This window comes from Mauremys mutica, chromosome 9 (assembly GCF_020497125.1).
Source record: "Mauremys mutica isolate MM-2020 ecotype Southern chromosome 9, ASM2049712v1, whole genome shotgun sequence".
Lineage (NCBI taxonomy): Eukaryota > Metazoa > Chordata > Testudines > Geoemydidae > Mauremys > Mauremys mutica.
Window position 1 is genome coordinate 28,074,099 of NC_059080.1, and position 26,169 is coordinate 28,100,267.

The 26,169-nt window shown below is 46.1% G+C and overlaps 1 protein-coding gene and 1 long non-coding RNA gene across 10 annotated transcripts in view; one reads left to right on the forward strand and one right to left on the reverse strand.

Annotated features, from left to right (window-relative positions):
* HDX (highly divergent homeobox) overlaps positions 1 to 19,724 on the reverse strand; it is a 91,705-nt gene extending 71,981 nt beyond the window's left edge. Inside the window, exons 1-4 of one of the 9 annotated variants that reach the window (XM_045030628.1) lie at positions 19,481 to 19,724; positions 3,989 to 4,027; positions 3,354 to 3,552; positions 2,669 to 2,778 (exon numbers count right to left, since the gene is read on the reverse strand). The gene's annotated coding sequence lies outside the window, so the exon portion shown is untranslated. Of the gene's footprint in view, positions 1 to 936; positions 1,054 to 2,668; positions 2,779 to 3,353; positions 3,553 to 3,988; positions 4,028 to 15,493; positions 15,554 to 16,810; positions 16,830 to 18,002; positions 18,093 to 19,480 lie in introns of those variants that run through there. The other 8 variants (XM_045030631.1, XM_045030630.1, XM_045030624.1 and 5 more) reach the window with 8 other exon arrangements.
* Positions 19,725 to 20,173: 449 nt separating this feature from the next.
* LOC123377578 overlaps positions 20,174 to 26,169 on the forward strand; it is a 28,018-nt gene continuing 22,022 nt past the window's right edge. The window contains exon 1 of the long non-coding RNA XR_006582246.1: positions 20,174 to 20,453. This is a non-coding gene — a long non-coding RNA (uncharacterized LOC123377578). The remainder of the gene's footprint in view (positions 20,454 to 26,169) is intronic.

The window sequence follows — 26,169 nt, forward strand, 5'->3', positions numbered from 1 at the left end:
CAAACCTACAGACGCAACAAGTAAACAAACTGGCCTGACCCGCCGGGGTGCTTACCCCGGCGAGCCGCGTGCCAGAGGTTGCCGACCCCTGTCTACATGTTCACCTTTTCCATAAAATTAAAAATACACACTCCACATAAACCTAATGCTATTTTACATTATTATCCAAAAAAACCTCACTCCTGGCAAGATGAAATTGTTATCTCAAAGGATGTTTTTGCTTTATCACCATTTAACATTTTTATGGCCTGATCCTACTATCCTTATGCACCCAAAACATTAGTGGGAATTTTGAGCGCACATGCAATTCAGGACTGGGCCCTTTATTTGGCTTTAAACAAAAGGTGGCAGTGGGAGAAGAGCAAGACAGCATATGATGGCAGTTTTGGAAGTAGCTGATATAGTGCCTCAGGGAGCAAAGAACAACTGACCATACAAATTATTTTTAAATTTTAAGTAAATGTAGAACACAGTAAAAAGAAAATTAAAAAAGTCCATCTTGTGGGAAAAGAGAGAAGAAGAAAAAAAAAATCCATCCCAGCTACTGGGATATCTTAGGGAGAAAGTTGTTACAATAATTTTTGTACATTAATTACAAAATAAAATTTAAAACATCTAAACATTTAAATTGTTTGTAGATATTAGACAGAATCTTAACTATGACCACAATCATTAGTTTCCTATAAAGTAAAAAAACTTCATGTAGGAACAACAAATTCAGCTTGTTTTATACAAAAACAGAACATTAGACTGACATTGCTGAACAAGAGAACAAACTTGACCCTCAGCAAAATAATTCTTTGAAATAAAAATAAAAATCATGTTACATTTAACTGAAAACACTGTGCCTTTACAAACTAGCAGGCTGAAAAACTATAGATTTATTTTCTTTAAATGTATGTGTCAAAACAATATGATTGGAATTTTTTTTAATACCGTGATCTGAACTCTGTCCAACTTCAGCAGGGTGCTTCACCACCAATATTATCAGTCATTAACGTTAAGGACTCGTGGTAAAATTCTATTATTTCCCTAGGCAGAGTTTTTTTTCCTCCAAATGCTAATAATGGACAAAAAAAGAGGCATTTTCACAAAGATTTTGTATGTAGCTTTAAAAAATTAGGTGATTAATTCCTTGCCTCCCAACTGTGCACACTGAAGATGATTTGTCCATACCATATTTCACCTCCCCTCCCTTACCTCAAACTGTCTGTCTAACAGAAGTTATGTTGTTTACAGCACTAACAGACCTGCCACGTGTCATGCATTTTTGCACTGAGGTCTATCACGCACCAGGCAGAACTAGTAAAATGTCACACACAGGGGGAAGGGAGAGACCATCCCTCCCAATACTCTGTAGCCTAGAGAAATGTACAACAAAGTACAAGGCAAGAGATAGGAGAGCCATCTCTTCCACTAACAATGAGCAAGACTTCACACCTCTTTCAGAAGAGAGGCAACTATCATTCACCCATTTTACAAATAAGGTAACAGCGTTTTCATAAGGCCACCACAAGTAGAGCTAGAAATAGAACCCAGTTCTTGGATATGACAGGCCTAAATTCCATCCACTGATTCACACTGCCTTTCTGAAGAAGTATTTGTAACCCTGGGTCTCTTTGTCCCTATCTGGAGGTTAGACCATGTGTACAAGCTTATGAGTCTTCTGCTGCCTCTATATGAATGGAACTCAAGTGATAGAGATCCCAGGTTCAGTTCCTACAGATGACCAAATTGATCTGTTAGACTTGGTGATGCTGACTCTCACAACTAGAACCCACTCTCATCACAGAGCCAGAGGCCAAATCCTGGTAACTCAACATGCCGCTGTATGTCATACTCCTGAGGGCATTCTGTGCCAAAAAATTAAAAAGTCTGCGCCAAAACATTAAAAATTCTGCAAGTTTTAATTGTCAATAAATAAATGCTCCAGCATGGCAGTGGGGAGCACAGGCCACTGGCTGCAGGAAGATGGAAGATCACCCTGCAGGTCCCCATCCACCCCTAGGACACAGACTCAGCAGCAAGGCTGCACCCAACCCTGACACAGCACAAGGCCTGGACCTGCCCCAGAAACACCCTGGGGCCCTGCCCCTCTGTGCCAGGTGTGGGGAAGTCAGGCTCAACCAGGCTGGATCCAAGTGTGAAGGGGCTCAGTGTGGAGGATACAGGTGTGAGGTGAGAGTGTTCTGTGTGGGACAATCTGGGTGCAGGCAGCTCAGTGCAGGGGTCTAGGTATGGGGGGGGATCTGGATGCACAGAGGCTCATTGTGGGGGTTCCAGGTGCAGGGGTTGAGGTTCAGTGGAGTGGGATTTGGGTATGGAGGTCTAGGAAGGTTCTGGTTGTAGAGGGTAAGGCTTGGAAGGGGTGTCTGGGTAGGGAGATCCAGATGCACAGGGGCTGGGTGGATGGGGGAGCAGCTCCCCATACAATGACCCCTCCCTCCACAGCTGACAAGCGACAGGGGCAGGAAGCAGGGGAGGATACTGAGCTTCCTGCAGCTGGGGAAGGTTTCTGCAGGTGAGTCTGACACAGCCCCAGCCACTCTTTGCAGGGGAAGAGGAAGTCCTGTCCTCTCCCACCTCCAGCCCAGACAGGACTAGCAGCTGATCCCAGCTCATGATAGGAGCCACTGGCTTGGGTGTCCCCAGCCCCACGGTGATTTACCTCTCTGCTGGCTGCTCCAGGTGCCTGAAATGATGTACCTGCACTGGTAGGGAGTGGTGTGTGACTGCTCTTGTAACTTCCCTTCGCTTCCCTGTCAGAAAGTCATTCTTCTGCGGGGAAGCAAAGAAATCTGTGAGGGACATGAATTCTGCGCACGCGCAGTACTGCAGAATTCCCCCAGGAGTAATGTCACGAACAGTTGTATAACTGGCAAAGCATGTTATGTCTCCTTCTATGGGCTGGTTCACTTAAATGATAAGAGCATGCTTGCCCTAGCAGTTCCTCTTATAAAGCATGTAGAAGAGGTCTCTCTGTGGATCTGAATATTGTGGGGTCAAGTCCTGATGATCGCCTATATGGGAAGGGGCAGGGAGAAATATAAGTTTGTGTGAGGACCCTAAAATCACTTTTGAAGTAATTTTATATTGCAAAATGTTGCATTTAGAAGTGAATTAAGATCTAGGCTAGTATTTATTTTATTCTTTTTTTTTAGTACCTGTATATTTTAGATAACGGTAGATATCTCTAAGGAACAGGATGGAGCATTTAATTATAGAGTTTGTTCTTGCTGTTCTTCAAACAATGTGGGAAATTTTGACTGTGAGTGCAGAGTTGGTGACCCTGCCTATGTAATCCCCCAAAGGGTAAAAATGTACTAAAAGAAACATCCTTTCAGGAAGCCTACCTCAGTCTCAAAATGACCACGGAGTTGGAACTACTTGTTACTCTTAAAAGAATTCTCCCTCTCCCAACATATCTGTGCTGGGATATACTGGCAGCCAGTGTGTGTAAGAAGCTTGCCCCTCCTTCTGCTGCAGTTGCTCTATTGAGAGATAACTTCATCCATCAAGGCTCTCAAGTACATGCCTCTCACCTGCATTGAACTTGTATAATTTTTATGGTGTTTAATAGTTGTGTGAGTTTCCATACACATAAGTTAGCCTATTTAAATAATTTGCATAAAATATCATACATGGTGCTGCACAAATGTGGCAGTTATACACTACACCCCAATCATGCCAGGACAAGCAGTACGCAGACCCTTGCACAGAACCCCACAAAAAGTCACTAAATTACCAGGTTCCCTCTCTGCAACAGTTCTTGATAATCAACAGACATAACAAACAGAGTAAGTCAGGAGACTTTCCAAGATGGGTAGGATTCTTACTCCTGATATTACTTTCAACAGTGGCTTTGCAGGATTACTATCTAAACAGATTCACCAGAGCCTACTTCCTGCCAGGATGACTATTAGATAACCCTACAGATAATTCAGAATTAAACTATATAGCAAGGTTATGTTTTGAATCATTAACTTACTTGGAGGTTTTGGTTGCCCAAGGAATGCAGGATCCAGCCCTAGGAGAACAGATGAGCATTAGTTCACTAGAGCAATTTGCATCTAAGGTTTATTAAATAAACCTGTTAAGAGCAAGACCCGACAAATGGGTCTGCATTGATTTCTCCCCCTTAATTTTAGTATCTTTTCATTTACTAAATTTCTATGGATGACAAATCCATTCATTCAAAGACCTATCCAATGATATTCCTAGTCAATGGAGACAGAAATAAAGACAGAACATCCACTTTATCCACACCACTCTGCCAATTAATCTGTCCTAACTTTTAAATACTGTTCTTTTCCAGAGGCAGAACAAATTTAGGCTTAATCTCAATTAGTATAAGGTTCTTTAGAGAGCATAGTATTATCTAAATTAAAAATTATGACATTACAATACAGATTTCAGCTGAGACCAAACTTATTTAAATTTCAGAAATTATATTAAATTGAACAGAAATCTTAGAAACGAAAGAGCAGTGATTTTATCCCTTTAGTTTTTATTTATATACATACACACACACATATACACACACACACACTTAAGTTTATATATAATGTTTTAAACTAATAGCGCAACAACTTAAATTATGCATTATCTGGATATTTCCCCCATGTCCATTTTCTTGTCCAACATATATCTAATGTGGGTAAGTGAATGACAGCTGCAGATGTGAAGACTTTTCTCTAGGTTATCCTGCAACTTAGTTTGTTGCACAAGCAGTGTTCCACTTGACTCTGAGCTGAAATTTTCAGTGATAAAATTCTGAAAGAAAACCGGATCAATGAAAACACAAAAAAGTCTCTCAAAATTATTTAAACCCAAAGGAAATTAACAGGATGGTAACAGGGCTGCTGCTTTGTTGAGCCATTCTGATATTAGTGCTTGAATATTGCATTGTAGTTACTGCTAAGTCATACTAGCAAGTGGATTTTTTAGTTTCAGCCATGATACAAGAAGACTGAGAAAAAATGAACCAAACTCTGGGATGGAGGTCTTAGGGCTTGGCTACACTTACAAGTTGCAGCGCTGGTGGAGGCTTTCCAGCGCTGCAACAACACCCCGTCCACACTTGCAGGGCACAACCAGCGCTGCAACTCCCTGGTTGCAGCGCTGGCTGAAAACCCATCCCGGCAGGGGTATAAGGAGTGCAGCGCTGGTGATCCAGCGCTGCCCAGCAGGTGTGGACACTCACCAGCGCTTTACCTGTCCTCCAGGGAATAAGGAGGTATCCCAGAATTCCTGTTCAGCCACTCTGCACATCAGTTTGCACTCTACTGCTCTTGGCTCAGGTGACCCGCCCTGTAAATGCCCCGGGAAATTTAAAAATCTCCTTCCTGTTTGCTGCAGCCAGGTGTGGAGTGCAATCAGTTTTAATCAGTTACAGGTGACCATGCCTCCACGCGGCAAACGAGCCCCAGCATGGAGCACTGGTGAATTGCAGGACCTCATCAGTGTTTGGGGTGAGGCATCTGTTCAGGCACAGCTGCGCTCCGGCCGTAGGAATTACGATATCTTTGAGCAGATATCAAGGGCCATGCTGGATCGGGGCCATGATCGGGACGCAGTACAATGCAGGGTGAAAATTAAAGAGCTGCGGAGTGCCTATTACAAAGCCCGAGAGGGGAATCGACGATCCGGAGCTGCTCCCACGACCTGCCGTTTTTACAGGGAGATGGATGAGATACTTGGGGGTGACCCCACTGCCAATCCCAGGATAACGATGGACACTTCTGAGCAGGCTGGGGGACAGGAGGAGGAGGCGGAGGAGGCGGCGGAGGCGGAGGCGTGGGGGGGGGAGGAAACCGCGAGTGAAGCTCCTGGCATGGGGGAAGAAACCGCAGATTCCCTGGAGGCATGCAGCCAGGAGCTCTTCTCAAGCCAGGAGGAAAGCACCCAATCGCAGCAGCCAGCAGTTGCAGAAGGACAAGCAGAGGAGCGTGTTACCGGTAAGCGGCTTTTATTTTCTGGGTGAAATGTTTCTGGAGAGGAGGGGGGGTTATGGATGCATGCATGCCAGCCTCTAGATGTGGAATAGCCCGTTGATGTGGTCTATCACGTCGCGGTAATCTGCCTCAGTTATCTCAGCAAAAGCTTCATCCAGAGCGTGGGCAATATGCCTGCGCAAGTTTATAGGCAGAGCCACTGTGTCCCTTGTCCCAGTGACGGTGACGCGTCCGCGCCACTCTTCTGCCAGTGGTGGGGGGACCATTTCTGAACACAGGCAAGCCGCATAGGGTCCCGGGCGGAATCCACATTGCTCTAAAAGAGCCCCCCGCTGTTCCCTAGTGACTCGCAGTAGGGAAACATCTTCCAGGATTAAGTCCTGTGAAAAATGTTGGGAGACTCTTTAGTGAAGAGATAGGGAGATAAGATCACCCCTGCATCTGCATTTCACTCAACCCCTCTAGCACTCCAGATTACCCGAAGCAACCAGCTCCCCTCTTACACCCAAGCCCCACTTCTCCCCATATAAGCACTGCTCACTCACCATGTCGTGGCTTCTGTAGTGTTATGCGTGTGGGTAAAAGAATGCTTAAATAAGAACTCACTCCCTCAGTGTAACAATTCATGTCTGGAGATAGTGGATACAATGCTGCCCGTGTTAAATGTTGTCATTTCTGTTTCTACAGTGACCTTGACTACTGGACTGCCCAGATGTTCAACATCACAGAGGCTTCAAAATTTGAGAAAAAATCCCCGAAAGAGCAAAGAAGACATGCTGAAAACTGTTCTTAATCAGTCTGCTCGAGAGAGTAAGGACTTGAAGGATTGGCGAGAGAAAGAAAGCAGGACACGCAAGAGAAATGCAGTGGCCAAGAGGAAAACCACGGAGCGGCTGCTAAGCATCCTGGAGCGCCAAGCGGAGTCTATAGAGTCACTCGTTGCCATGCAAGCAGAGCACTACCGTGCTACTCCCCCACCCGCCCCGTCCTTTGTGCCTTGTGCCCCAATGTCAGCTCAAACCACCTTTCCCCAGCATCCAGGTTCTTACCACCACCAGCTGCCTCCAACACCTGTATGTTCCCCAACCAGCCCTGATACCTACCACCACCCTTACCCTCTGCATTCAACCCCCATCACCATGCAGTATATGAACCCTGAAGTGCAGGATTCATTAAACAGCAATCCAGACAGGGCATATGCAAACTTGTGACTGTACAGTTCACCAACCCACACCCCTGCCCTCTTGTGTTCATGAAATGTTGTGTGTCTGTCTGTCTGTCAAGGAAGTTTTTTTCTTTTCAATAAAACAATTCTTGGCTTTGAAAACAGTCTTTATTATAGCAGATAGTGAAAGATACCTTAGCCCAGTAAAGAAAGAGGCACTACAAATCATATTATTATTATGGATAATAGAATAACAGTGTAAGCAGTGCAATTCACTCCCATGCAAGGCAGCAAACATTATTGTTGGCTTTCAGCCTCAAATTCTTCCCTCAAGGCATCCCTAATCCTTGTAGCCCTGTGCTGGGCCTCTCTATTAGCCCTGCTCTCTGGCTGTGCATATTCAGCCTCCAGGACTTGAACCTCGGTGGTCCATGCCTCACTGAATGTTTCACCCTTCCCTTCACAAATATTATGGAGGGTACAGCAAGCGCATATAACCGCGGGGATGCTGCTTTCCCCCAAGTCTAGCTTCCCATACAAGCAACGCCAGCGGGCTTTTAAACGCCCAAAAGCACACTCCACAGTCATTCTGCACCGGCTCAGCCTGTAGTTGAACCGGTCCTTGCTCCTGTCAAGCTTCCCTGTATAGGGTTTCATGAGCCAAGGCAGTAACGGGTACGCGGGGTCTCCAAGGATCACAGTGGGCATTTCGACATCCCCTACTGTGATCTTCCTGTCTGGGAAAAAAGTCCCTGCCTGCATCTTCCTGAACAGGCCACTGTTCCGAAAGATGCGTGCATCATGCACCTTTCCAGGCCAGCCTGTGTAAATGTCAATGAAACGCCCGCGGTGATCCACAAGCGCCTGGAGAACCATAGAGAAATACCCCTTCCGATTAACGTACTCTGATGCCAGGTGGGGGGGGGCCAGAATAGGAATATGCGTCCCATCTATCGCCCCTCCACAGTTAGGGAAACCCATGTGTGCAAAGCCATCCACAATGTCCTGCACGCTCCCCAGAGTCACGGTCTTTCTTAGCAGGATGCGATTAATTGCCTTGCAAACTTGCATCAAAACGATTCCCACGGTCGACTTTCCCACACCAAACTGGTTCCCGACCGACCGGTAGCTGTCTGGAGTTGCCAGCTTCCAGATTGCAATAGCCACTCGCTTTTCCACCGTCAGGGCAGCTCTCAATCTTGTGTCCTTGCGCCGCAGAGTGGGGGCGAGCTCAGCACACAGTCCCATGAAAGTGGCTTTTCTCATACGAAAGTTCTGCAGCCACTGCTCGTCATCCCAGACTTCCATGACGATGTGATCCCACCACTCAGTGCTTGTTTCCCGAGCCCAAAAGCGGCGTTCAACGGTGCTGAGCATTTCCGTAAATGCCGCAAGCACTTTAGTGTCACACGCGGCAGGCAAATCCATATTGATATCATCGTCGGAATCCTCACTGTCACTTTGGAGCTGAAGGAATAGCTGGACTGCCAAACGTGTTGTGCTGGTGACACTCATCAGCAGAGTCCTCAGCAGATCGGGCTCCATTTGCCACAGAAATCGCGATTCACACAGAGAGTAACAGAAAGACACTCACAATGGCGCCAAACGCTGCTGGAAAGAGTGAATGCTGGGATGTGAAGCGATGCACCACGGGGCGCTGGCAAACAGGAAGCGGAATGACCCGCACACTTCCTTCCCCTTCCCACAATACTCAGCGCCAAAACGGCGCCAAAACGGGACGAGGTGCTCTGTGGGATAGCTGCCCACAATGCACCTCTCAATACAGCGCTGGAAAGTGCTGCAAGTGTGGCCACACTGCAGCGCTGGTAGCTGTCAGTGTGGCCACACTCCAGCGCTGGCCCTTCCACAGCTGCATGACCAGCGCTGTAACTCCCAGCGCTGCAACTTGTAAGTGTAGCCAAGCCCTTAGGAAAAACGTAGAAATGACCAAAACAGGAGAGAAAGCTTAAACTGAGGTTCATAATTGGTTATTTGAGTTAAAAGTAATGCAAAACCCAGGAATGAGGAAAGTTTGGAATCTATGTTCATAGCAAGATAGAAAATACACTATGTCATAAGACATTAGAAGAGAATTTTTTAAAAAGTTGCATCCATCTTGCTAGTCTCAATTTAGGAACTGAAGAGTAAGCAAAAATAAAGTTTTCCATTTGGAGATCCTTTTGGCCATGAGCATAAATGCCAAAAAGCGACACTATTTGTGACATTAACAGGAAAAGCCCTGAACATTCAGTCATACAAGGTACGCCAGTTGTCATTCTGTTTTAATACTGGTTTTAAAAGTATCCAAGGTGCAATCAGCAATATTTCTTTTCCAGTTATTAAAATAAGTGTAGTTGGAAGTCAGTTTACACCTAGTGCTTCTCACAGTGGATTTTTGCCAGTAATTCACACTTCAGAAATATAGCTATGTAACTCATAGCTAGAGCCTCAAGTACCTATTTAAAATGTTAACTTTTATAAAGTTTATCAGATTTCAGGGAACTATATTAACTTTCAGGAGCTGCACTAGGAAAAATGAGAAGCATTTTCTTTTGAATCCCTTAGTTAAGTTAAAATACAAGAGCTGCAGTGAGTCAAATTTCCCATATTTGGACTAATGAGGGTTTCGAAATACTGACATGGAGAGGGGGAAAAACCCTAAAGCCTACAAAAATAAGTATGTACAGAATGTCTATGTTAAATTAATAAGTGCTGAGCAAACAAACACCATATATATACAAGCCTAGCAGCTACTGTAAAATAGGTCAACATTGGTTACTTAAAAATATAAAAATCCATAGGCTCTTGTACACAGGGACAGCTCATTAGAAGTGCAATTTTACTATCTTGGATTTTGTCATAAACAAACATCCAGTTTTATTTGGAAGTCAATAACTGCCCTTAAAAACTGAGCACTAAAATAAAGAGGCTCCCAAGTACTGTCAGAAAACAAAACTGAAAAATCAATATCAAATATATTTGCTGATACCAAAACCTCACAAAATTTAACTGTTTCCTGTCTCTAAAATGCATCATTTAGACTGGGCACTACCTCACTATTTCACAATGAAGAAAACTTCAATTCACTGTAATAGAGTTCTCCAGCAGAAAACTTTAAAATTTCAGAATCTCTTAACCATAACTCCCACAACTATGTTTATGAAGAATAACCCATTAAATGGAAAACAATTCTCTAAGATCTTTACGGTTTCTCAAAGGTCTATATTTCACTTATTTCCTTTTGAGAAACATAATCAGCTTGTATTACCTAGATAATTGCTACAGATACATAAAAATCTGAGGGGTTATTATTTAGCCTCTAACCTTCTTATTCAGGAAGTCCACTGATAAGCAGGAGGAAATCTGTGTACAAATCCATGCACAAGACATCTTTAACTTACAGTTACGTTTGCTTTAGTGCATTTCCTATCACTGCAATCATTTTTTTAAAAAAAGGTCAGCAGTTAAGACAACAAACACCCAGCTCAGCCTCAAATACAGACTCCTGAGTTTAAACCCATGCCATTTCCTATTACAGCCTCCCACAAAGCACATATCCAATTCCTCACAATTTCACCTCAACTTGGATCTCAGGCTTTTAAATTAGAAACATGGACTTTTGACTTCAGCAAGATTAAAATAATGTTACTGTGAAGCGTGCATCTGAAGAATTGGATGTCTGTATTGTTGGTAGTTGGAATTGAAAGGGAGTTTCTTCAGAGCAGAAGAGGCTGTGAATTTGGGTATTATGTTTAGGTGACAAGACGTGAGAGTTGAGGTTGCACTGGTTATTTTTTCTTGAAGCAGGATAACGATAATGAGGAAATAATTAGAACAGTTGCACCATTTGCCTATCTTGCTAGTAAGATAAGACCGTTTTCACCAAGTGTGATGTTTGCTAAATGTTATGGTATCGAAGCACAATTGATAAATACCGTAATTATATTTTACACCATTTATAATCTGTTTTAACATTGTATTATGAGTGGAATTTAGAACTCAGTTTTATGTCTAACATGTCAGTGCTGACACACTCATTTGTATCTGTATTTGCTTTTCCCATGTTTGACAAAAGCTGATTGACCTAAACAGTCAATATAAGCTAGGTAGTGGGTCTCCCTACTAGTTCAGTAGCCCCTGCTACTCACTTATCCTGAGCCTGGATGACCAACCCTACTACTCCCCTTGCTTCATTTAGAGAGGCTTTTTCTAAATGTAATAAACAAAGAAAACACAGACTACAGAGGGAGGTTAAGTGAGGGGATCTAAGTGAAACCAAAGAACCAGGGAGGCAGGCAAGGAACTGACCTAGGCAAAAAGGATGGTGAGTATCAGGGGCCAGAAAGTCAAGCTCCATCCTCTTGCAGCTTCTCTGCAGCTATGTTTAGTATGAACAGTCAAATCTAAATGCTTTTATGAGGTCTGCCCAAGCAGTACCCAACCTTTCATGAACCACAGTAGGTTCTCTACATGCAGAAGCTTCCTCTTCAGCAGTGCTGAAACTTCATTTCTCAAGCATCTTTGGCTATAACTCCCCCCCTTTCTCCAACTGTCAATGTGCCCTATTTGCAGCAGGAGCTAGGACCGGGGGGGAGAGGGGGGGAAAGAGATGCACGTAAACTGGCCTGAGAAACAAAGCACATAGCTCCTGTTGGATGGTAAGTTCCTAATGGAGTGAATCGCCTATGACTTGCCTGAGGGGACCACCACTCCCTCCACTTTTAGGCTATGTCTATACTATAGACTTTACAGTGGCCCAGCTGTACCGCTGCACCTGTCCTGCTGTAAGGTCTAAGACAGGGGTCTCAAACATGCGGCCCGCGGGCCGCATGCGGCCCGCGGAGCTCTTCCCTGCAGCCCGCGGAGCTCCCCAGGGGAGCTCCGCAGGGGCCCCCAAGAGAAGAGCGGAGGCTCCCGCCTCCGCCCCTCTCCTGGAGCCTCGGCGCATAGAGCGCCGAGTCTCCGTCCGAGCGCCTGAGCCCCGCCCCGATCCGAGCCGCGTGGGGAGGGGGCGGGGCTGGGAGCTCTGGGCTGAGCGCTGCGCTCGGCGTGGAGCTCACAGCCCCGCCCCCTCACCACGCGGCTCTGAGCGGGACCGCTGGAGACGCGCTCGGGTAAGGGGGGGGGGGAAGCGGGACCCGCCGGGGCCGGGCCGGGGGAAGGGAAGCGGGACCCGCCGGGGCCGGGCGGGGGGGGGGAAGGGAAGCGCTCAGGGCTGGGGCAGAGGATTAGGGTGCGGGGGGGATGAGGGGTTCATGATGTGGGGGCGCTCAGGGCTGGGGCAGAGGATTCGGGGGCGGGGGGAATGAGGGCTCTGGCTGGGGCTGAGGATTAGGGTGCAAGGTCCTAGTGCCTGCCCTCCGCCAGTACTGGCAAGGCAGGCTTCCCTTACCCTGAGCCTCTCCAACCCCAAACCCTCAGCCCCAGCCAGAGCCCTCATTCCCCCCGCACCCTAATCCTCAGCCCCAGCCCTGAGCACCCCCACACCATGAACCCCTCATCCCCCTGCACCCTAATCCTCTGCCCCAGCCCTGAGCGCCCCCACATCATGAACCCCTCATCCACAGCCCTCACCCCACACTCCAAACCTCTTCCCTAGCCCTGAGCCCCCTCACATCATGAACCCCTCATCCACAGCCCTCACCCCACACTCCAAACCTCTTCCCTAGCCCTGAGCCCCCTCGCATCATGAACCCCTCATCCACAGCCCTCACCCCACAGCCCAACCCTCTTCCCTAGCCCTGAGCCCCCTCGCATCATGAACCCCTCATCCACAGCCCTCACCCCACAGCCCAACCCTCTTCCCTAGCCCTGAGCCCCCTCCTGCATCATGTACCCCTCGCCCTCAGCCCCACAGCCCTCACCCCTGCACTCCCTCCTATCCCCAAACTCCGTCCCAAAGCCTGCACCCCCACCCCCTGCCGCAGCCTGGAGCCTGCATCGAGCACAGAGCCTGCATCCAGACCCCCTCCCCCACCCAAACTCCCTCCCAGAGCCTTAGGCAGTAAATCTAAGTGCGTGTTTTGTCCTTTGAGTGAGGTGCATTACTGAGTGTATATATTTATTAAAACTGTGCGCGCTTAGGGGAGGAGGTGGAGAAGAGACAGGGCAGGGGCGGGGCCTCATGGAAGGGGTGGATTGGGGGTGGGGCCAGGGGCAGCAAGGGGGCGTGTCAGTGATGCGGCCCTCGGGCCAATGCACTAGTCCTCATGCGGCCCTCGGGGTCATTTGAGTTTGAGACCCCTGGTCTAAGATGTAGCCACTCTTTGACAGCAGGAGTGAGCTCTCCTGCCAGCATAATCAAACCACCCCCAACAAGCAGCATTAGCTATGTCAGGAGGAGAGCCTCTTCTGCTAACACAGTGCTGTCCACAGCAGCACTTTTGCCAGTGACACTTATGTCAGTCAAGGGTGTGGTTTTTTCACACCCCTGACCAACAAACAAAAGTGGTAGTATAGACAAAGCCTTAGATAATCTTAGGGTATGGCTACACTTACAAATCTGCAGCGCTGGTAGTTGCAGCGCTGGTCATCCAGCTGTGCAGGGCCAGCGCTGGTGTGTGGCCACACTCACAGCTACCAGCGCTGCAGTGTGGCCACATTTGTAGCATTTGCAGCGCTGTTGGGAGTGATGAATTATGGGCAGCTATCCCAGCATTCAAGTGGCAGCAACGTGCTTTTCAAAAGAGGGGGGTGTGGGGCAGTGTGACAGGGACCGGGGGGGGGAGAGAGAGAGAGTGGATTTTTGGAACCGACACTGTGCAAAATCAGAAAATTTTCCCACCCCCTTACTGTTAACTGCAAACAACCTGCATCCAACATACTCCCCTCTGCCCCCTCCCCCCCCCTTTCTCTCAAGCAAAGCAAACACTCAACCCCTGCAGGGGTTATCTCATTTCATTGTTGACAGTAGTTACAGATTAATGACAGCAAACAGGAGCTATAAGCAGCTCCCGGTGCGGTGCCCGGAGCTCCGAATTGACAACAAAACAAAGAGAGGCTGCATAACAAAACAAAGGGAATAATTTAGTTAAAAGCATTCTGGGATACTCCTTATACCCTGGAGGCCAATAACAGCGCTGGTGAGTGTCCACACTTGATGACCAGCGCTGCAGAACCAGTGCTGCAACCCTTATACCCCAAGCAGACCTGGGTGTACGGCCAGCGCTGCAGCCAGGGAGTTGCAGCACTGGTTGTGCCCTGCAAGTGTGGACAGGGTGTAATTGCAGCGCTGGAAAGCCTCTACCAGCGCTGCAACTTGCAAGTGTAGCCAAGCCCTTATTTGGTATATAGGACTAGGGCTCCCTTTGTGGAAGGTTCTGGTATTTTGTATAAGGGAGACTGGGTGGAACCTAGAGATATATAATTAGGAACCAAAAAGGTATGTATCTTGGTGTCTCAGGAGAAAACCACAGCAGGAGGGCCATCGAAAAGACAATAGAAAATGGGAGTCCTCCATGAAGATTCAGTGCTCAATGGCAAAAGCTACATCAGTTCTACAAAGCAGTCAAATGACTGTTTGTATTTTAAGGTCCATCCCCCCCTCAAACCCCCAGAATTGAAAGGGAATTCAGTTTTTCAACTATGAAGCCTTGTGTGTAATTTCAAGTTTCTGACTTTTGAGATTGGGATGTTATAGGAGCCCTAAGCATTAAGATCTCTAGATGGTTTTAAAAATATGTTAAGCCTTTTAGAACACACATACTGAAAGCTCAGAGTTTGAAAAAAATGCCTAGAAAATTAAAGGGATAGCCGTGTTTGCTGCTTTTACAGATCCAGACTAAGAGTCCTGTGGCACCTTATAGACTAACAGACGTATTGGAGCATGAGCTTTCGTGGGTGAATACGAAGTGGGTATTCACCCACGAAAGCTCATGCTCCAATACATCTGTTAGTCTATAAGGTGCCAAAGGACTCTTTGCTGCTTTTATAGAAAATTAAAGTTCGTCCTTCTTCAAATAGTCCATCGCTCAGATTGATTTCTCATAATTATATTTAAAAGGCTATACACTTCAGTGCAAAACTCAACACAACCTTAACTATGGAGCTGCTAGGAGCCTCTATAGTCTTAAACAAAGAAATCGTAATTTAAAAAGAAAACACAGGTTAAGTTAATGTGTATAGTCAAGAAAAGAGAGTGTTACCATTAATGGACATAATGGAAACATCAGGGCTTGAAGTACAGTACTCACTCCCTGCCATTTCTACTCCATACATTTTAACAGGTTAACTTTAACCCCACAGAATTCTTCTCTCTTTATTATAATTTATCTTTTCACATGCCATATTGGCCTGTAAATATTCCCTCGTTTTTATTATAGTCTGGATACACAAAGCAGATACAGTAGATACAATGCCACTCGTTATGCTCTACTTTTGACAAGGCAGATTTCCAGAAGTGATACTAATCTCCAAAGAGTCTGATACAAAAAAAACCTAAAAATGAAACAATTGCAATCAGTAAAACTTATTTAAAGATACGTACACAGACAAAATAAATTGCCAGTACAGATGCTTAGTATCAGCCACAGAATTAGAGCCCTGCATTTTTAAATTATATTAATTCGCTTCCCTTTCAATTCCCAGTCAACAGTTCAAAAGTTTTCTATTCTACGTTTGCCATAAAATCAGTTAAAAAAATGCAGGACAGTCTGTCTGCAAGCATATAAGGGACCAAACTTGCAATAATATTCAATAGAACCTGAATATTATATATTCTGTGAGTTACATAAAGGAGAGGCAGCAGTTATCTATAATAATCAGAACTCCAAATAACTAGAAACTAACGTGGTATTCTAATTGATTTGATACTGTTGCTTTTAACTACAGTAAAAGCTGTTTGATCTGGCACTTCAGAAATGCCAATTTAAAGAGTTTTCCAGTTGATCTTCATTGAAATTCCAATTGATAGTCCGGTTGACCAGCAGGAAGTTGGGGCAAAGGAGGGGGTGCAGGGCACGGGTTCTGGGAGGGAGTTTAGGTGTGGGAGGGGGCTTGGGGCAGCAGGTTGGGGTGCAGGGTGCCAGATAAAGGGGATGCTCACCTCGGGTGGCTCCCCACAAGCAGTGACCTGTCCTGGCTGCTCCTAGGCCAGGGGTGGGCAAACTATGGCCCGTGGGCCACATCCAGCCCATCGTACCTTTTAATATGGCCCTCAAGCTCCTGCTGGGGAGTGGGGTTGGGCTTTCCCCGCTCTGGTGCTCCAGCCAGGCTTGCCTTGCTCCGCTCATGCAGCAGCTCAGTGCAGCTCGCGGAAGCAGGGGCAGCCAGGGGGCCCCTCATGCTGCCCCCGCCCCAAGCGCCAGTTCTGCAGCTCCCATTGGTATAGGGACACAGTTTCCAGATCCGTCTGCCGTGCCACCGCCTAGGAGCGGCCGAGACAAGTCGCTGCTTGTGGGGAGCCGCCCGAAGTGAGCACCTCCCGGATCCAGCACCCAACTCCCCCTTCCGTGCCCCAGCCTGCTGTCCTGAGCCCCCTCCTGCACCCAAACTCCCTCCCAGAGCCCTCGCCTCACACACCCTCCTGCACCGCAATCCCCAGCTCCACACCCAAACTCCCTCTCTCTTAGTTAACCAGCATTTTTCACTTACTGGCACCCGCCATTCCCCCAACATGCCAGATAAAACAGCTTTTACTGTATATTGACTAGGAGTATAGAAACATCCTTTTTCACAACCAAAAAGTACTCACTGTGTAATAGACTACTGCCACTGAACTACCAGCATTTTAACTTTTAGAACTCATTCCTTTATCAAACTGAGCAATGTTTCTCTGTGTGGATCCAACTCGAGTTGGCCCCAATCCTTATGCATGTGCTTAACTTTACTCATGAAAGTTCTAATGACATCAACTGGATTAGTCACCTGTTTGAAGTTAAGCTTGTGCATAAGTTTGCACCATCATTGCCTACTTCATAAAACTATGATAATCCAAACAAGCAAGGAACAATTAACTACAATTGCTCCAAAGGTGTATGTTATTTTAAAAGGTCATGATCAGAAAAGGTCTGCCTAAAATTTAGGTTTTATAAAAAGTTCTAAGACAATTTACTAAACATAGATACCAATAGAATTTTTTTCCATGAAAGCTGTTTTGAATAATACTATCAGAAGTCAGAAAGTTCTCATGGTAGGCTAGCCTGTTTTCATGTCCAATCTGAGAGAAATGCAAAAAAACATACTGTAGTAAGAACTATCCTGCAGACACTTAGGCAAATGCTTAAGTTTAAGCATGAGTAGTCCCATTACGTCCAGTAGGCATATCCAATGCTTAAATCTTATCAGGATCAGGGCCTACATGATAAATTTAAGTGAATCATGAATGGTGTGGAGAAAGTAGACTATATAACACAAGTATCAGGGTCACCCAGTGAAGTTAATAGGCAGCAAGTCTAAAACAAACAAAAGGAAGTATTTCTTCCCACAACCCAGAGTCAACCCATGGCACTCGTTGCCAGGGTATGTTGTAAAGGCAAAAAACTATAATGGGGTTCACAAAAGAATTAGATACATTCATGGAGGACAGGTTCCTCAATAGCTATTAGCCAAGATGGTCAGAGATGCAACCCCATACTCTGAGTGTCCCTAGCCTCTGACTGCAAGAAGCTGGGAGTGGATAATAGGGGATGGATCATTTGATGATTGCCTGTTCTATTCATGCTCTCGGAAGCACCTGGTATTGGCCACTGTTGGAAGACTGGATACTGAGCTAGATGGATCATTGGTCTGATCCAATATGGCCGTTCTTACTTTACTCACTACTCAAAATAGTGGTTGTACTTGTGTGCAAAGCAAAAAGTAATTGGTTCTTAGTTTACTCTATCTGCAGAATTAACTACTTGTAAATAATTTAAAGGAGCATATGGGAAGATAGTGCTATAAACCTTTTAAGAGTCTGATGTGCTGACTGCTAAGAGCCATAAAACAGGATCTTCGTTTAGAAACACTAAAACATAAAGATTGACATTCAGCTTCTGCAACAAAATGTTGGTTAAAAAATAGGTAATTAATGGCAAATCTGATCAAAACATTTTAAAGTAAACCAAAACAGGTATTTCTTTAGGCCTGCATCTTGCAAAAGTTTGAACATATCCATAACTTTACACGAGTACTCCTTCTGAAGCAAATACATTACTCAGACATTTCACAGCTCATCTGCACAGGGAATTTTACAAACATAGTTATGCAGTAATAATTCCCCATGTGGTCACTCAATTCCTTATGTAGCTTGTGCATATTCTTAATGCATTACAGTATCAAGGGCATTATTAAACAGGGTGACATATCTCAGGCTTCTAGGATGCAGCATGAAGTGATTTTCTTTATCCACTGCATATTGATGCTTCTAAACCAAGGGTCACACCATCAGCACCTCAAAACACAGGCTGGAAGACCTGCATGCCACCCACCATCTCCCTTCACCAGCAAACACCCAAGGGCTACAATGTCACAACAGCAGCAATTGGAGCAATGTTATTTGCCCAATCTCTCCACCACCACCCCACCTTCTGCAGGTGCTCTCTTACACCTCAAGGAGAGCACACAGCACCCTCCACAACCCCTCCTGCCCCAAGACAAGTGAGAATGAGTTTTGAATTATTCTCTTGCCACCCCCATCATCCCCACTGCATGGCCCCAGGGGCTGGTTCACAGCTGCAGCCCATTGCCTAGACTGCCATGCTACCAGCAGTGACTATTTACACAGCCAAGCCAGGAAAGGGGATGCAGGCAGGATAGCCACCCCCCAAGCCCAACCCACGCAGCCTGCCCTGACCCTAGACGATTGCAGCTAGAAAACAGCGTCAATAAGTCCTACGAGCCCACTATATGGCAACTCAAGTGGCCCTCATTGCGCATGCGCAAGATTTTCCAATAGCTCAAAGACGCCTTCACTGTGCAAACGCCCATTGCCCAACCACTAGGACGCACTAACGTGCGCGTGCGCGGAGCTGCAATCAGCGCCTCGCACTCCGGCCGGTTAAAGTCAGAAATCACTCAAGTGACTGTGAATACGCATGCGCAGTCAGTCCAGCAGCGCTCGACAACCTCAGAGCATGCGCAACTGTCAGCCCATGCGAGAATACATCGTTCGTACGCATGCGTACTTCCTTCACAACGGCGGATGGGGCGAGCCAGCGTCTGCCGCAGCAGAACCGAGCCGTAGTGCGCATGCGTGCCTGAGTTTGCTCTACGAGCACCAGCCCAAGCGGCCGCCCTCCCCCACATCCAGGCCCACAGCCAAGGGGCATCTTCCCCAGCGCCAGCCAGGGCTGCCTGCCCAGGCTGAGCGCTTCAGCGCTTCCCCTCCCTCCGTGGGGGCTCACAGACATACCCCGCCCCCCGCGCACAGTGCCGGACTTACCGTGCTCTGCGGGGCGGGCGGAGTTGGTCCGGGGGGCTCCGGATTCAGCCGGTTTCGGCTGGGTCGGTCCCGGCGTCACACAATGAAATCAGCGCCTCCGATCATTAATTCTCATCATGATCGTGACGTCAGCGCAGACAGCGGCCAATGGGAGCCTAAGATCAGCGCCGGCCGGGACAGTCCTTGCCCCCGCCCCTCCCGCCAGGGGGAGCGCCTGGTTCAGGGAACAGCCCGCCTCAGGCGGGAGGGGAGGGGAGGCTAGTACAGGGAACAGCCGCGCTGCTGCAGGGGGTGGAGGGGGTCGCCTGCCTCAGGAAGCAGCCCCGCCCAGCTCGGGATCGGAGTGCGAGGCACAGGGAAGGGGCGGGGCACAGACGGAAGGCAGCGGGAGCCATCTGCCTCCTCCCCAGCCTACGGGGGCCGGCCTGCGCCCCTCGCCTCCTTGTGGGAACGCCCCTGCCCCGCAGCAACCCCAGCTGCGCACCTGCCGCGCGCGGGGCGGGGCGGGCTCCTGCCTGCCTGGGCCGCGGGCGCTGCCGCGCTCATCACCGCGCGGCAGTGGCAGTTTGGCCGGCGCGCTGCCGCCGCCTTCGTCACGCGTGTGCGAGCCCGGCCGGCATCGCCCCCACCCCCCCCTTCCCAGAGAGCAGCCCCGCTTCCCCCGCGTGGCGCCGGTCGTGGGTGCGGGAGGAATCAAGTGTTTCACGCGCCCGGCCCCTTGGGGGATGGACGGGACTGGCCCAGCGGCCTTGCGGAGCTCGCAGCCCTGCTTGGCTTGGAGCGGAGCCCTGCGCGGTGGCAATGGTGGATCTTCCTCCCTTGTTATTGCCCCGCTCCGCGCCTGGGGGCAGTTGGGAGGGCTGCAATACCTGGGCCTTCCTACCGACTCCTTTGCCTTCCAGTAGGGGCAACTGACCCCTTCGTCCACTTGTGAGAGACAAGTCTGGTACCACGTTTTGTTTGTAGCTTTCAGGTGAGACTCAACGTCAAAGCCCTGCCTGCTTCTTGTGGGCATCAAAAGTCTTGTGGTCCTTCTCATACAAGTGAAGTGATTTGTCTCACTAATTTCAGCCTCCACGCCACTTAAGGTTTCCACTGTTGTTAAGGTGATGTTTCACCATCCCTGGGGTGGCTGTATTCATAGAAACCCTGAACCTGCGAAGAGCCACACTGATGCAGACCCTCACCTTCACCTGAAGACGCATTGAAATGACAGGAACACACTGCGGTCAGTGAAACCACGCACAAGCATGGTCTCCTTACCAGCACCTTACCAGTTCATCTGTTTGCAGGATTGGGGCTAGAGAAAAATCTTTAGAATCATTAAAGGTCATGTAAAATTATTATTTGCTACTTATATCACAGCAGCACCCAGAAGTCCCAATCAAGATTAGGGGCCTATTGTGCAAATTCAGACAGATACAGGCTCCCTGCCTCAAGAGCTTACATTCGAAGACCCTGATCCTAAAAAGATTTATGCAGGGGCTTAACTTTATGCACATGATTAGTACCAATAACTTTAATTGGAGTACTTGGGCATAAAACTTTGCAGTAATGGGGCTAAAGAAAGCATGTATTATATGTAGGGTCAGTGTAATAGGGATAAAAGTAATGTGCATCAGTAGTGTAAGACGGCAGGTTAGCATGTAGATTACAAATTTAGAGATCATACACATTCAGAATTTATTTTTAATGCATGTTAGTGAAAGAAAGTTTTAAGTACTCAGATATGATGTATAAAACAATAATCATAAAGAAAAAATATTTCCAGATTTGTGCAAGCTGTAATAGACTAAATGTCTTATTAGAACACACATTGAAAAATCTTAAGATATTTAAAAAACTGTCTTGCAATGTATTCAGAATAAGGGAGCCTCTGATAAAGGGACAAAGCTGCATCTCAGAGTGGGTTCAATTCTGTACTTGTTATGCAGGCAAAACTCATTTAATGTAATGGAAGTTTTGCCTCCGAGGGCTGCAGGACTGAGTTCGTATTGATTTTTCTGTGGGGTCTCAGATGAACAACTATTTTATAGCTCCTAAAATAACTCTAATTTTAATGAACCCTTTAACATCTAGCAAAATTTAAAAAGGCATGAATCCATACAGAATTATTTTATATGGAATGGAGAGTCTACATGATTTTTGTTCTTGTTTTTTGAATTTATGATTGAGTCCCTTAAGCTAGTAAAATATTTTGCTGTTTTAATGTACATTTCTAGAAGCTGTAATAACCCATCAGTACGCAACATTTCCGATGGCCCAAACTGGGACCTAGGATGATAATTAATCATCTCTATATATACCCTTTTCTTAGGGTTAAATGGAGTTTTCTGCTTGTGTAAGCAGAGGGAACTGTTATCCAGTAGATAGCTTTTCTCCCACAGGAGAGAGAGATTTGTAGATTTTACTTTGTGAACAACTGGAAGGTTTTTCAGTTGCTGTAAGATTGTTCTGTGCTTTAACATTTCAGAGACCTTTACACAAAATCAATCATTTTAAACCTGTTAAACACAGATGCAAAACAATACTGACAATATACCTAAATATAACTTTTATAAATATAATCCCGTTTGAGACAGTTGAGAGAGACAAAATTTCATTTTAATGATCTTATAAAACACACAAAAATAAAAAAAATCATATAACAGGCAGTACAAGGCTATGTGTAAAGTAAGCATTTTTATGTGTGGGAAATTCAAATTTTCTACTAGTTTTTCTATTGTGAGGATAATGAGAATATTTCCTACTGTGATATAATAAGATAATATGCCATCTGCTGGCCTACCGTGTAATATCTTAGCTGCATAAATTTAAACACTGATTTTGAGATTTTGCAACTATATTTTCATGCTACCTGAAGTTTTTCGAAGTATAATTTTACTGTTTCTAGTCACAAGATTTTTGCATATGTATGTCAAAGTGTTCAGTACACTTGCTTGAGCACAAACTATCCTTCTAGAGGTATTAAAATAAGTCTGTCAATTTTTCAGCAAAAACAAGCACTCCCATTAGTGTTATAAGTTAAGCTTTTGTAAAAAGCTCCATCATGTCTTCCTTCAAATCCCTCCTCCAGATACACCTCTTCTGCAACATCTATAGGGACTTAGCCAAATAATAAAGCCTAGTTGAGGAGCAGATGGCAATAGCTGAATTCACTTTATTTTATTTATTTATAATTTCAAGAGCCAGATTCTCCAGTTCCCCAATATCATTCTGTGCTACCTACACTTATCCAGCATAAAGAGAACCTAAAGTGCCTGGAGATTCCCTTTGGGAAATTTTCCCTCTTCATGGTGCATTACTGCTGGGATAAAACTGGTGATGGTTCTGCTGCCTCCTACACCAGAACCATCCCCCAGTGTAAGGGAACAGGGCAGACATAGTAGGAGAGGAAATGATAGCGGGCATGATAAACAAAAGCTCCACTATGGCTGATTCTCCTCTGGCTTAAGGTACCTGAAGAACCTCATGGCATCTGCAGCTGAGCATCAGAGAGCTGGGAATGGCTCCCTGAAAGCCTTCCTTCCCCATTGAGACCAGGCAGAGAATCAAGCCCCAAATGTATATAATTGTATATGTTTGATTATATCCTCCCCCACTTTTTGTATGTCACTTGTTTTCTTAGGTCCAGATCCTGTAGTACTCTGGGCTGGCAACTGATGCAGCAGGGATCAATTTAGCGGGTCTAGTGAAGACCCACTAAATTGATGGCAAAGCACTCTCCGGTCAACCCCAGTACTCCAGCTCTCCAAGGCCTGGTCTACACTACAATTTTAGGTCGAATTTAGCAGCGTTACCTCGGTTTAAGCCTGGACCTGTCCACACGATGAAGCCCCTTTTTTCGACTTAAAGGGCTCTTTAAATCAATTTCTTTACTCCACCTCCGACTAGGGGATTAGCGCTGAAATCGGCCTTGCCGGGTCGAATTTGGGGTAGTGTGGACACAATTCGACGGTATTGGCCTCTGGGAGCTATTCCAGAGTGCTCCGTTGTGACCGCTCTGGACAGTGCTTTCAACTCAGATGCACTGACCAAGTAGACAGGAAAAGGCCCGCGAACTTTGAATTTCATTTCCTGTTTGGCCAGCGTGGCGAGCTGATCATCACAGGTAACCATGCAGAGCTCATCAGCATGATGTGCACATTGCCCAGCCCATAGTTTGTGAGAAGTCTATGTCCATGTCTATGTCCTCATCACTCTCGTCACCGCGCTGCCATCGCCTCCTCGTCTGGTTTTGCTTTTGCAGCTTCTGGCTCTGCGCTGAAAAAAAGCACAAAACAATTGTCTGCCATTGCTCTGATGGACGGAGGGGCGACTGACGACATGGCTTACAGGGAATTAAAATCAACAAAAAGCGTGGCTTTGCATCAAGGAGAAACACAAACAACTGTCACACAGAATTGCCCCCTCAAGGATTGAACTCAAAACCCTGGGTTTAGCAGGCCATTGATTTCACAAAACAAATCGGGTCAATTTCTCATTTTGATCCACTCCATCTATCTTTTACATCTTAGGCTGGCAGCAGATTGTGCAGTTCGACTGCTAGCCATCGTCATCTCCTGGATGCTCAGCAGAAGATGCTGCATTATGATTGCTAGCCATCATCATCTCCTGGCTGCTTGCCAGAAGATGGTGCAGTAAGACTGCTAGCCATTGTCATCTCCTGGGTGCTCAGCAGAAAATGGGAATGACCTGGCCGAGTTACTCCCATGTCTGCCCAGGCACTCCGACCGACCTCACCGAGGTCAGCTAAAAGAGCACCCAGGAGTACGACGATGATGGCTACCAATCGTAATGTACCGTCTGCTGCCAAAAGGCAATCAGCTGCTGCTGTATAGCAATGCAGACCCACATCTGCCAGCACCCAGGAGACATACCGTGATGGTGAGTTGAGCGTCTGCTCAGGTAACCCAGTAAAAAAGGTGTGAAACCATTGTCTGCCATTCCTTTCACGGAGGGAGGGAGGGAAGGAGCGGGGGCCCTGACGACATGTACCCAGAACCACCTGCGACACTGTTTTTGCCCCATCAGGCATTGAGATCTCAACCCAGAATTCCAATGGGCAGTGAAGACTGAGGGAACTGTGGGATAGCTACCCACAGTTCAACGCTCCAGAAGTCGACACTTGCCTCGGTACTGTGGACGCAGTCCGCCAACTAAATGCACTTAGAGCATTTTGTGTGGGGGGACACACAATCAACTGTATAAAAATGATTTCTAAAAAAAGACTTCTATAAATTTGACCTAATTTCGTAGTGTAGACATACCCCAAGAAGAGTTAGGGAAGTCGACTGGAGAGCATCTATTTATACATTTATTCACATAGCTGGAGTAGCATAACTTAGGTGAATTTACCTCCGTAGTGAAGACGAGCCTTAAGTGTAGACATTGCAGCCAAAGATTCTGATCCTGCAAACAATTATTCATGTACTTAATTTTACATGTCCCCTTTGGGAGAAAAATTAAAATTAAGGACATCTGTGTTCGCAGGTGGAGGGTCTAGATTACAAATGCTTTGAGGCAGGGACCATGTCTTTGTATGTGGTGATAGTGTCAAACACAAAAGGACCCCAATTTGATTGGGGCTCTTGGTACTATGCAGTATAATTATTAAATCATAATAATATTCCCCATTCTTTCTAGAGGTTTGGATCTGAGTTGTAGAAATTCACCACACGTTTGGCATACCCATCTATGTCCAAAGTTTGAAGTCTTTTCATTCAAAAGTAATTTCCTTAGTCTTTGTTGGGAGGACATCTTCTATTATTTTAAAATCTTTATAAGATGTTTGACAATATACATTTAATTCACTCATCCTTTAATAGTTAAAATATTTGTCTGAATATCTTTTGCAAAAGCAAATAGCACCTCTTCCCCTCCTTGTCTTCCCTTAATGTATAGTGATAACACTTTTCATGTCATTTTCACAAACTGTGGTCAAGTGTTATACCTGGATCTTGACCCTATGCTAGCCAAAGGAACTACCAGATTGCAGAAGAAAGGGAGGTACTAGCTAGGAAGAGGACACCAAGATGCTCCCATATTCTTCAGCTACCACAATTCTATGAAGGGAACATTTACCACTTCAAATATAATGGAGGGCTGGAGTTCAGATCTATGCCCCCTCCAATTTCATATACTCTGGATAGAATAAGGTACCACTGCCTTTTTTTTCTGACAATTTGATAATCACTCCCAAATTCTACTGGCCCTAGAAAATCTTGACTTGGTTGGCAGGATGGCACACAAGCAGATGTATTTCAGCTATCTGAATGGAAAGAGGATATAGTTAGAGAAAACATCCAGTAGGGGGACAATATAATTATTCACTCCTGTAGCGTTTTTCATCTGAGGATATCAAAGTGGTTTACACATTTTAATTAAGACTTATAACAAGCTTGTCACCTTATTTATTGTCCATACATTTTGTATGTAATAATCTTTAATCTATTATTATGCTGCTGCTTTCCCTTTATATATTCCCCTTCCTTCTCCAGTGAGCTTTTAAACACTTGGTATGAAAAAAAAATAAAACAACCCCCGTAAAAACCTCTACGCTTGAGGACATCACAGAAAACTTTGTTTGGGAATTTCTTGTAGTGCTGAGCTAGAGAGCCAAGAATCCAAATTTTGACACATTTCCCCTCTTATTACCTGAGGACAGGGGAACCACAATGGTTTTAAAA